The 12,389-nt window shown below is 46.1% G+C and overlaps 1 pseudogene; it reads right to left on the bottom strand.

Annotated features, from left to right (window-relative positions):
* Positions 1 to 3,001: 3,001 nt before the first annotated feature.
* LOC122923893 lies at positions 3,002 to 7,248 on the bottom strand (annotated as a pseudogene).
* Positions 7,249 to 12,389: the final 5,141 nt, after the last annotated feature.

A 12,389-nucleotide genomic window follows, 5' to 3' on the forward strand; every position in this document is an offset into this window, starting at 1 on the left:
TCACACTTCAGGGGTGTGATCTGCGATTTCCATCAGTGAGCCAAAACCAGCAGTGGAGGCTCCACAGACAGAAGGGAAAGATTTGTACCTGTTCTGTGCTTGACCAGCACCAGGTTTTGGCTCAGGCCCCCCATGCATTGCAAAAGAGGACACTGAAAGTCTGCAGAATTAATCATGCTCCAGGTGTAACATCTGCATTGCCGGTCAATTTACCCTGCAGATTTTTTACAATCTGTGGATGATCTTCAGTCTCGTCTACATTGCAGGTACTGTACAAACAGCAAATACTCCACATATCCGTCCTGGGTGAACCTCACGATTTTCCTTCTATTTTGCCTTCAGTGTCTAGTGGGTCCCAGAGGCAGGTCCTACCCAGATGAGGGCTTAGGTCCCAAGCCCAGCTATGTCTGGGGGCCCTATTCAGTTCGCTATTCCTGGCAGCAGTCCTATCTGTCCACAACGATATCTGCATCAGATACAATAGAAAGTTTTGCCTCGGTCAACTTTAGCCTTAAGGTAAAACCGAAATAGCGTCCCCACCCCCCAGTCCAACTCCTTCCTCAACCCTACTGCTAAAAGCATATTAGAGTTGGACATTACATACAGCATCATACCTCTTACATCCAGTGATGTAGATGTTCTCTACGGTGACCAGACCATCATCTTCCTTTTGGTTCCCAATGGTGTTATCCTGCTGCTACCCCCAAATTAGTATGCTGCAGGAAGTGCTCCTCTTAATATAAAGGAGGGGGCACTATAACTTTAAATCTGCTGCAAGACACTACTAAGTGGGCACTGCTGGGACCCCAACAGTCCCCACCATATTTATATTGCCCCCCCAGTATGTGTTCCCCGGAGTCCTGCATTTCGTTATACTTCACCTCCCAAGTGCCAAAATAGCAAGTGCTTGCCTCACTCCCCATTCACGTTGCTATCTACAATGGTCAGCCTGCACCAGGATGCAGGCAGACCAAGTTAGTGCACTGCCTGAGAACTGGCACATCAGGTTATGCTGACCACATGTCCTATTGTACCAATGCCTAGGCTTCAGGTCTAGTGGCCTGAGGCCTAAGAGTGAATAGCAGATATTAAGCCCCAAGTCCTGCTGAAAGATGTGGCACTGTCAAGGGGTTCCAAGCAATTGTGTGGGTCTTCAGACCACCACTGGACATAGATTAAAAACGCAGTCCAGCCAAGACCACCACATGCCACCCTCTTCATTGACTGATATAGGATCTCCAAAAACAAAAACTGTTGAGCCAGAAGTCTTGTCAGAATTCCCATAGCAGTCAATGGAAAAGTATGCACTTCAAGCCAGGATCTTCTTTGAAGGTGAAACCCACACCCATCAGACATTTAAGGGCACATACTATTGCTATGCCATGTGAAAAACTATCTTTTTTTAAATGCATCTGTATAATGATTAGGGAGATGAGAGCTTCCATTGCGCTCATACCCATAGTCCTCTGTATCACCGTCCTCAGGACAGCAATACAGATGCCTGTGCTGTGGGGCAGGGGAGAGGCATGTCCCTTCCTCTGATCGGCGCGCTGGCCTAGTGCCTGCAGCCTCTTAAACCGTACAGTGCGGGACCCAGGCCGGAAGAGGCCTGCATCGCTGACATGGAAGTATACGTGTTTTTTTACGTACAATACTTTTACTGGCACATTGGGGGCACTATAGGTGCTTCTACTGAGGCTACAAAGAAGGGGTATTTTATATGGAAGTCTCTGTACAGTAGCATTTTATACTGGGACACATTATGGTGGGTACTGGGGGGGTAGGGGAGTACTATATAGGGGTATTTTATACTGGCACTATGGGGACATTAGCTCAACTGGGGGCATTACAAGGGTGTATTTTTTGCACTGTCACATAAGGAGAATTAATTAAATGTGATTATGGTGGGCTTTATTACTCCCATGGTATGACCCCCTAGTAGCAGCACCAGCCTCAAGGGCCAAGCAATTGTAAGTTTTCATCTGAAATATGTTTGTTATACAAACAGCATAGACTGTGCCACACAATATACCGCTACACTGTGTAGTCGGTTCTATAAGCACCATTATGTTCTGGCGGTGGACAGAATATAATGTGCAAGTGCCCCTCCCGAGACCAGGCTCTGGATCTGCCGCTGGTCTGGACCGCTCACAGGAGTGTACATTTCTTCTAAACTGTAATCCATATCCTCTGACCTGCAGAAATCAGCGCTCACTTGGTAACAACTAACAGGCAGTACCTGTAGGCTGTAGCCTGGCCCTGTTACCAAAGCTAGCCGAGTGGTGTAAGGTTAAGGTACTAGTAGAGATGAGCGGCCGCTGAATTCCGATTTTAAGTTGAAGTTACTGCAGGATATGGATTACAGTTTATAAATGCCAAATGTACACTGAGCGGCGGGGAGGGGGATCTGTGGATGACACGTAGCATAAGATGCTATATACAGTATGTGTCATCCACAGCTCCCCCTCCATAAAGTCATCCACAGAATAACCCCCCATAGCAGCGTCAACCACAGGACACTAGGATATGTTGAAATCTGAGTTGTTTTTAAGACTACAGACAGGACTTTTCTTTCCGGTTGCTGTTTTAGGTATTTGGTTAATTATTGGAGCATTTCTAAGCATATATATTTTTTTAATGTATTGTTATAGCCTCCCCCCATACTTTTGTCCTGGCCCCCAGTGTGCCCCCTCAAAATTTCAAAGCTAGAGACACCACTGCCAGAGAGCAGCTTTCAATTATTCTTCTCCTGAGAAGTGTGAGCTATAAACCACCCATCTGCTCTATACAGATGTGCCCATACCATACTTCCATGTGACCCACAGAAAATACTCTATATAGCCCCATAGTACTCATGTATATAGCACCAGGAGATGGTCTGTTGTGCTGGACCATGCATGAAGTTATGGGTCACATGAAACCAGTCCCATAAAACCATTGGCACCGTTGATTGAGACAAGACCCAAGAGCAAGTAACATTTTTCCCATTTTTATTTCTGGACTATTTGTGAGACAGTTTTTTCAGAAGACATTTTGCAGACACAATAAGAGTCACAGCAACAACTACTGAAGTGATTGAGCCCATGGCCACCAGCACCCACAACTGCAGAGGTTCTTCTACACCCATTCTGGAAGCTTGGGGAATTCCTTCTTTGGAGACCTGGTTAGGCTTAGATCCAGTCACTAGAAGAGGGCCCAGTCTGGCCAGAGTGTATTTCTCTAGATGAGAACCTAGTGGAAGAATTAGCAACACCCATTTTCAAATACCTTGACATTTATGGAAGCTTTAGGGGACGTTTGAAGAACTCACCGACATCTCTCTTCCCAACTCCTCTTGACCTGGCAGGTTGTGGGCCCCATGCTGTTCTCCGGCTGCCAACTGTAGCACAGTTCCCAGTGTTGCAGCACTGGCAGTTCGCACTGGGGCCTTCCACAGGTGACCAACTGTAAGAGCAAGTCCAAGTCAAGTGTCAACCATTGAGAGAACATCCATTGTTATCTAACTAAAGAAACTCAGATGTGCAAGGTTTTACCTGCTGGTAGCCTTGTTGTAGGAGCAGGCCTTGTTCATTGGATCAGGGGTCTGGTTGATGTCAGCAGCTCTCAGGTGGCAGGTTATGTAGATCTAAGACACCACAATTACAGTTTATATCACAAGAAATAATTTACATTCATAATCTTGGACAGCTGGAGAATTTACGCTCAGGGCCAATATTACTACTTCCCGGCCTCTTGCTTGTCCCGCTCTGCAAGTCTGTTTAATCACTGATGCCCATTGTGGGCAGTGATCAATCAAGTGTGCATGCGCTGTGTGAAACCAGCAGGCATGCCCAGGCCAGTGGTGAACTGCCATGTGCAGGTTATCGGCTGGTACTGGGGATGATGCAACAGATTTAGAGGGAGGGACAAGCAATGTGAAAGGCAGAGCAGCTTGGGCACCTATGAGCCCTCATTTACATATGGAGTCAACATAGTTTTTAGCTGGAGAACGTCACAGCAAAAGAACAAAGGTAGCACTGGCACTTGTGCTACAGCACCATGTAGGCAGTGTGCAACATCTAATTTTGGCAACAGACTCCCTTTAATGTTTAAAGTGCAGATTAGAACAGTGGCCAGTTGTGCGCTTGCAACCCCATTCAATCAGTGGGGTGAAAACAAGGACGTTAAAGACAGGTGCAAAAAGTGAATTGCTTGGCATTTAGGGTCATACTACCATCTCTAGTCCTTACCATAGAAAGGTCACTGTTAATGAACCTGAAGGCATCAACTGTGAATCTAAGCTTATTCGCTTCAGGTCTTGGAGAAACAAAGGCTGAAGAGGATTCTCCTAGTATCCCATCGATCAAGCACCTGTAGGAGATATTTCAGTGAAGATGCCTTAAATTAACAGTAAACAAAATAAAATATATGAAACTCACCCATTATAAGCAATGATGTCATAGTGAGGATTAGAGGTCTCATCTGGAGTAAGGGTGGCAACACAGCTATCAACAAACAGCATCATCGGGACGTGGTTCTCTATGTTCACAAAGGCCTCTATGTAGAAGATCTCACCAAGCTGGTAGACCAGTGATTGACGAGGAGCACTCCAGTCCTCTACAGACAAAATAAGGCTTTTAGTACAAGATGAGAATACGCCCCCCCCCCCCCCTTCTACTTGAAGTCTTACCAGTCATGAGAGTCAAGGAGAAAGACAACCTTTCTTCTGAGCTCACTGTGGTGCTGTAGGGAGCCCATGTTGGCTTGATGGCATTGCTGCTTACATTGCCAAATCTGGAAGAGTAGAGAAATGAAAGGATAACTGTACGTGATTGCAAGAAAATGGCAGCTTTCCATAATCATCCCATGTGTCCACAGGTGGCAAGTGGTACTGCAGTTTAGCCCTATTCACTATAGAACTGAACCAATGGACAGCAGGGGGGATTTTTGGAAGCAAGCAGCCATGGTTGTAATGGACAAGCTCTTTGAGAGGTTGACTGGAACTTGAAAGCATCTTGTCAACCATATGGTAAAGTAGCAAAGCTGACACTTATGGCATTGAGGTCTTAGGGGTGCTCCAGCCATGTAAGGTGTTGCAGCGTGTTTAACTGAAGTTACGACACCCTGACCAGTCCTGCTTTACTTACAAAGAGTTTGATGGTCAGAATTACTACATGGAGAGTGTAAGTAGTTGGTGAAACACATGCCAGGAGAGGAGACAGCTCAAAGCCTCTCACTAGTATTGACAGAGCTAGAGGGGAATGTTTGTCATGATTCCTTTCAGAGTCTTTATGAACCTTGAAGAGGAGCAGGATGATTAATACAAATAATTAGGATGGGGCTACATGGACAGTACGGCTGCTATACTCATTACATGGCCAAAGATCACAGTACTGATGTGACAGAACATTGCTTCATAATGTAAGTGGAATCAAGCTGTGACTGTCCCAGTCAGATCCATCAGGACAGGACTGTCTCATGGCTGGTTGGAGCAAACAGTTTGGCCTCATGCACACGGCCGTTGTTTGGGTCCGCATCTGAGCCGCCATTTTGGCGGCTCGGATGCGGACCCATTCACTCCAAAGTGGCTGCAAAAGATGCGGACAGCACGCCATGTGCTGTCCGCATCCGTTGCTCCGTTCGGCGGCCCCACTATTAAAAAAAAACAAAAAAAAAAAACTATTCTTGGCCGTGCTTTGCGGACAAGAATAGGCATTTATATTGATGGCCGTCCGTTCTGCAGATTGCGGAAGTCACACAGGCGTCTTCTGTTTTTTTGCGGTCTGAAAACCGCGGAACGGTCGTTTGCATGATGCCCTAGTCTCAATGTGACCACATTCAACAACTACCATCTAGCTTAACTTGGAAGATATTTCACCACTGGAAGACTCTAGAAGACATAGCTATAGAGCACACTATTGGTACAGACTTACCGTGGGTAGTAACACCAGATGGGAACCACTGCAGGACTGGATCTAATGATGGGCACATTGGGGGAGGTGGTGGGGTTGTAAGACAAGTTGATCTTGTAGATAAGTATATCTGAAGTCATCTTGATGAGATAGAGCCATAGTAAGAGTTAGTCTCAACACAAAGCACAATATAAAAAAGCCTAAGCCTAAAATCTGAACCAAATCAGCTGGAAAATTAGTAAGATTGGGCGACCCTATAAGATATACAAGAAAAAAAAAACAAAAAAAAAAAAAAAAACACACACACCACAGACAAAGCATTGGGTCAAGTACAATGCAAGGCCAGAAATGGACAACTGGTTAGATTGTGTTATGAAAGTCCACGATTGCGTCAGAAGATCATGATACCATAGTATACCAGCTAAAACTAGCCAACATTCTTGGGTACAAGCTGTAGAAAGGGTTAATGTACTTCAACGAAACCAGATCTATGTCCACAACAAGATATATGCAAATTTCAGGTTATGAAACTTATTCATGCTTTATTTACTGATAAAAGGGGAATTGTGTTATGGATTCCGTTACCATGGACTATAACACAATTCTATGACAGAATGCCTTTAGAGGCATGCCATTATGCATTCAGTCATAGAACTGCATTATGGTCCGTGGTAATGGAATCCATAAAGCAATTCACCTTTTACCAGTAAAAGCGTAAACAAATTTCAAAATATGAAATTCGCTCATCTCTAACCAAAACAGGTCAATATAGTGAAGAGGATCTAAAGGGTTTTCATGATAAACACAGTAATTGTTGCCCAGTGCATATTGGTCTACTAAGGGACCTTTAGTCCTCCAACTTACCTCTAGGTTGCTTCCACAGTCTTGAAGAGCAATTTGAAAGACTACAGTAGTAACTGAAGCCTGAGAGCTAGCTGTGCAGGTCCCAAGGACCAGGTCTGAAGGATTCACCATCCTACCATTACCATAGAAGTCTCTCTCTACAGTCACCGCCATACTGTCCTCAGCACACTGCACACGGACAGGGGATGATGGGTTTGGCATAATTGGTGGGGGCTGTGTAAGCTGTCTGGACTGAATACCTACTCCAGGATACATGCGACCCCAGCCAGACACAGGACCAGAACCTCTCAGAGACCCAATTCCAGAAATTGGAGACAAAAGATTTCCCCTAGGAGAACCTACTGCAGATACAGTTCTAGAAGATCCCCATCCAGGCTGATAATTCCTCCATGGAGAAGTCTGGCTGGCGCCGGTGTCTAACCAAGGAACTGCTAAAGCCTGACCCATAGATGAGAACCACAAGCAGCCAACTCCACCTAATCCCTAACAACATCTTGACTACAGGAGAAGTCACACCAGGAAGGGGTGGAGGGAGGAGAGCTTTATACCTCACCCATCACATGGTCATCACTTCACCTGACCCTTCATTATACTCAGCTGGACACCATCCACACCTGATGAGGATACGGCAATGCAGAGTCCAGTGGTGGAGTTCATAATGGATTTGTGTTCATTTCTTGTCCTTTGTTGTTTTGGGGTCTATTTTTCACAGATCTGTTGTTCCGTATCTGAGGTTTGTATTTCTATGATTTAAGTCCTCTTCCATTTCATTATTCCACAAAACATACCGTCTTTTGCGTATCGGAAACGGAAACAGTAACTTATTAATCACCAAACACATGAGCAATATGGGCTGTGCATAGCATTTCTACAGTATGGATCTACAAAATATGGATGAAATACAGATGACATACAGATGTGTTCCGTGTGCGTTCCGTATTATTTGCGGACCCTTTGACTTGAATGGGGCCTCGGACTGTGATTAGCGGACAATTATAGGACATGCACTAAATTTGTGGAAAGGAAATACGGAAACAGAATGCACACAAAGTAGCTTCCGTTGTTTTTGCGGACCCATTTAAGTGAATGGTTCCGCAAATGGAACGGAGACGGAAAGAAAATACGTTTGTTTGCATGAACCCTTAGGGTGACTTCACATCACTGTTTAGCTTTCCGTCCTTCTGATCCGTCAGAAGAAGAGAGAGAGAAGAAAAAAAAACGGATCCTGTTGCATCAGTTTTAGGCTACATGCACACAAACGGACAAATTTATTACAACGGGTCCGCAAAAAATGTGGAAGGCAAACCGTGTACTGTTCGCATCAGTATGTCCGTTTCGTAGCCCCGCAAAAAAAATAGATCATGTCCTATTCTTGTCCGTTTTAGGCATTGTTGCAATGGATCCGTAAAAAAAAAACAGATGACATACGGATGTCCTCCGTTTTATTTTTTACGGATTTGAAAATTGCGGACAGCAAAACACATACAGTCGTGTGCATGTAGCCTTAATCTGTTTTGAGATTAGTTTTTTTAGACGGAAACAAAAGTACTGCATGCAGGACTTTTTTTCACCGTCTCCTAAACAGGCGCAGAATCAGTTGGTAAATGAGACTTAAAAAATAAGACTGTCGGAAACCGCTTTTTTCCTCCTGAAAACAGACGCAGACACGATAGTACATGTGCCCCGCTGACTGTGTGAATAAGGCAATACACTGGGCTTTTAAAAAGTCATGAGTTGCCCTGGCTTTGCAATGCTGTTTTTGCATTATTTTCTCGCACTGGCGGTTTTGCGTCATGTACATTTGAGAGTCGTAGAGACCAGGAAGGGAACCTGGATCCCAGCAACTTTACTAACTTTAGGAAAAAATACTACTTCTCCACTTTTTTTCATTCAACTCCTGGTTTGGGATTTAAAAACCGCATCAAAAAGCGTGAACGCGTGTCAGCACCTTTAGGGAGTGGAGCGGTTTTTCTCGCCATGCGCACGACTCAACAATAAATTAGACAAGTCTTACAGCAGCGCAGGAGGGGCATCTAAGACCGGCGTAAAATGCTGGTCCTAGTAAATGACCCCCATTCTCTATTTCTTTTCAGTTATGTATACAGGGGCAGGCTGGTCATAGATCTTACAGAAAAATGTCTCAGTGGGCTGATGCCCAAGGGGCCGCCCAAGCCCCCAAGCTGCACTGTGGCAATTGGTTCTGCTGGGGCAGTATATTGTGCTGCACTGTGGTATATGGTTGTGCTGGGGCAGTATATTGTGGCATTGTGGTATTTGGTTGTGCTGGGGCAGTATATTGTGCTGTACTGTGGTATCTGGTTCTGCTGGGGCAGTATATTGTGCTGCACTGTGATATCTGGTTCTGCTGGGGGCAGTATATTGTGCTGCACTGTGGTATTTGGTTCTGCTGGGGCAGTATATTGTGCTGCACTGTGGTGTATGGTTGTGCTGGGGCAGCATATTGTGGCATTGTGGTATTTGGTTGTGCTGGGGCAGTATATTGTGCTGCACTGTGGTATCTGGTTCTGCTGGGGCAATATATTGTGCTGCACTGTGGTATCTGGTTCTGCTGGGGGAGTATATTGTGCTGCACTGTGGTGTTTAGTTCTGCTGGGGCAGTATATTGTGCTGCACTGTGGTATCTGGTGCTGCTGGGGCAGTATATTGTGCTGCACTGTGGTATCTGGTTCTGCTGGGGGCAGTATTTTGTGCTGCACTGTGGTATTTGGTTGTGCTGGGGCAGCATATTGTGCTGCACTGTGGTATCTGGTTCTGCTGGGGGCAGTATATTGTGCTGCACTGTGGTATTTGGTTGTGCTGGGGCAGCATATTGTGCTGCACTGTGGTATCTGGTTCTGCTGGGGGCAGTATATTGTGCTGCACTGTGGTATTTGGTTCTGCTGGGGCAGTATATTGTGCTGCACTGTGGTGTTTAGTTCTGCTGGGGCAGTATATTGTGCTGCACTGTGGTGTATGGTTGTGCTGGGGCAGCATATTGTGGCATTGTGGTATTTGGTTGTGCTGGGGCAGTATATTGTGCTGCACTGTGGTATCTGGTTCTGCTGGGGCAGTATATTGTGGCATTGTGGTGTTTGGTTCTGCTGGGGCAGTATATTGTGCTGCACTGTGGTATTTGGTTCTGCTCTGGCAGTATGCTGTGATTCATGCGCGGGGCTTTTCCATCGTGCGCGCGCCCAGCACATGTGCAGAGGGAGAAAAGCGTCCGGCTGCGTGCCGGAGACGGGATCTTGCAGTGACAAGGAGAGCACAGCGCATGCGCGAGCCTTGCCCGATCCCGGCCCCACAGCAGGATGTCAGTCACAGTGAAGGGAGGACAGGTAAGGGGCGGGCTTAGCTTGACCTGAAGCGAGGAGGCCGCTGCCCCCTTGACTTCAGACTCTGCTGTTACATGGCGCGTGCAGGGGATTAAAGTTTGTTTTTTAAAGATTTTGGTGCATCTGGCCGGAGGAAGAAAATAATCTTTAGGAACATACTGCTGGGTACTTTAAGGTAACGCTGGCGGTTTGGGAGGCGTTTTTTTAGATAACAGGTTCCCTTTAAGCCTCAGTCACATGTCAGTGTTTCATGTCCGTGTGCTGTACCTGTTCTCCAGCACACGTCCCCCAGTCAGTGTAATGTCTGCATTCACACATCAGTGTTTTTAGCACGGACGCCTGCTGTATTTTGTCACGGATCCATCACGCCAATAATAGTCTGGGTCTGTGAAAACCACGGATGCAACATGGATACCGTCCGTGGTTCATGGATCACTAGGAAGAGATGTTTAAAAAAAAAAAATTTCAGCTGTGCTATGTCAGTGAAACACGGATGACACACGGACAGCAATGAACAAACTGACACACGGACTAGAGATGAGCGAATCGAATCCCACAAAGTGGAATTCGATGCCAATTTCAGGATAAATTCGATTTGCCTAGAATCCAAATTTCCTCATTCTTCGTGTCAGTGAACCGATTTAACCTGAAATTGTCTAAAAAACAAAAAAATTCAAATGTACTGCCTCCATTTTCTAGCAACGGGCCACCAGCCTCCATCTTGCTTGAAGATCTCGTCCAAAATCCCTTGCGGCGCGAGATTACATCATCACGCCTGTGACGAAACCAACCTCGCCACAGTGTTTTGGAGGGGGCTGGTTGCCAGCCTCCTGCCTCAGGATTATGGCCCATACTGACTTTAAAGAAGACATGCCTGCCGCACAGCTTAAATCTGTCTTTGGAATTGTATTTTGTTATGTGTGGGTACCCAGATGGCTAGTTTAATTGTATTCGTGTGGTCTGAGTGCAATTCACCTAATGATATGCACTCAGACTTGAGCTATCTGGGAATATGTTAAATGTCTGTGTTTGCTGGGAGGGTGTGACATTGTGTGTTTAAATGGTGATTTCTGTCCTGTTGTCCCCACATGTGTATTGGCGATTTCCCTTTGTCCTGAGAGATAATTGGATTATTCCTCGGTTGTCTCTGGGGCAGAGAGGAGGAAACCATGATGCATTGTGGGGATGTGTTGTATCTGTTCTGTGTGTCGCAGTCTCCATTCTGGTCCCCTGGGGGCGTGTCCACCAGATGGGGACCTGCATAAATACGGGCGGGTAGCCCTCAATAAAGTGTTCCTGTTTTATCCTTCATCATGTTGAGACTGTTGTTTGGATAACTGATCAAACTGGGGGATTGCTATACGCTGAAGATTTGCTATACTCCCCTGGCATAACTACTAGCTCTTGTAAGAGCTGTTCCTGCTCTCTGGCTGTAGGAGAGGTTCACCCACTGGAGCCTGGAGCCTTGTAGTAGGTCCAGCGTGGGTGGAGGACGCTGAGACCCCAACCAAGCTACGGCGGTTCGTAGGGTCTGCAGTGCGTACGGTGTCAAGTGGAGTGCTTGGAGTCCTCGGAAAGCACTAGGAGCATCTATCGACGGAGGTACCCGGTCGGGGTGCCAGGCGTTCCGTTACAACGCCAACCAGAGTAATTACGTAATCACTCGCCGCACAGAATTTTTGCTAACATCTTCAAGCAAGATGGCGGCGGCAGGCCCACCATCGCGAGCAAATAGAGGCGGTAAGTTTGATCTAATAGTTTTTTTATTGTTAAAAACTGTGTGAAATTACACTCAGATGCCGCGATCATGTGTGAACGCGACATCTGAGGGGTACAATGATGGGGGGGGGGGGGCGGCGTTATCGCAGCTCCCTGTCATTGAATCCGCTACTTTTAAAAAAAATGCACTTTGTGACAAAGCAATTCTAAGAAATCTCTAACACAGACAAAACACGGATCCTTCACAGACATCTTCACGGAGGCATCACTGACCACCTCTTCACGGATGTGAGTACGGACACGAATGTGTGAATGAGGCTTTAGGTGTATAAAAAGTTTACTAAGCGATGATAAAATGTATACGTACAAAAGATAATACAAAGGGTAAAGTCACCAAAGCCGTGAACAGATGAGCGAGCTCCCGATTGACCAGTCCCCTTCATGGTAACATATCAGCTTAAGGCTACATGCCCGCGACTGTATGCTTTTTGCCGTCTGCAAAACGCGAATCCGTGTCGCAGTTAGTTTCTATAGTGCTTCTGCATCCTTTCCCTCTTTCCGCAAATCATGTCCGTTATGT

This window comes from Bufo gargarizans, unplaced genomic scaffold, assembly GCF_014858855.1.
Source record: "Bufo gargarizans isolate SCDJY-AF-19 unplaced genomic scaffold, ASM1485885v1 original_scaffold_2038_pilon, whole genome shotgun sequence".
NCBI lineage: Eukaryota > Metazoa > Chordata > Amphibia > Anura > Bufonidae > Bufo > Bufo gargarizans.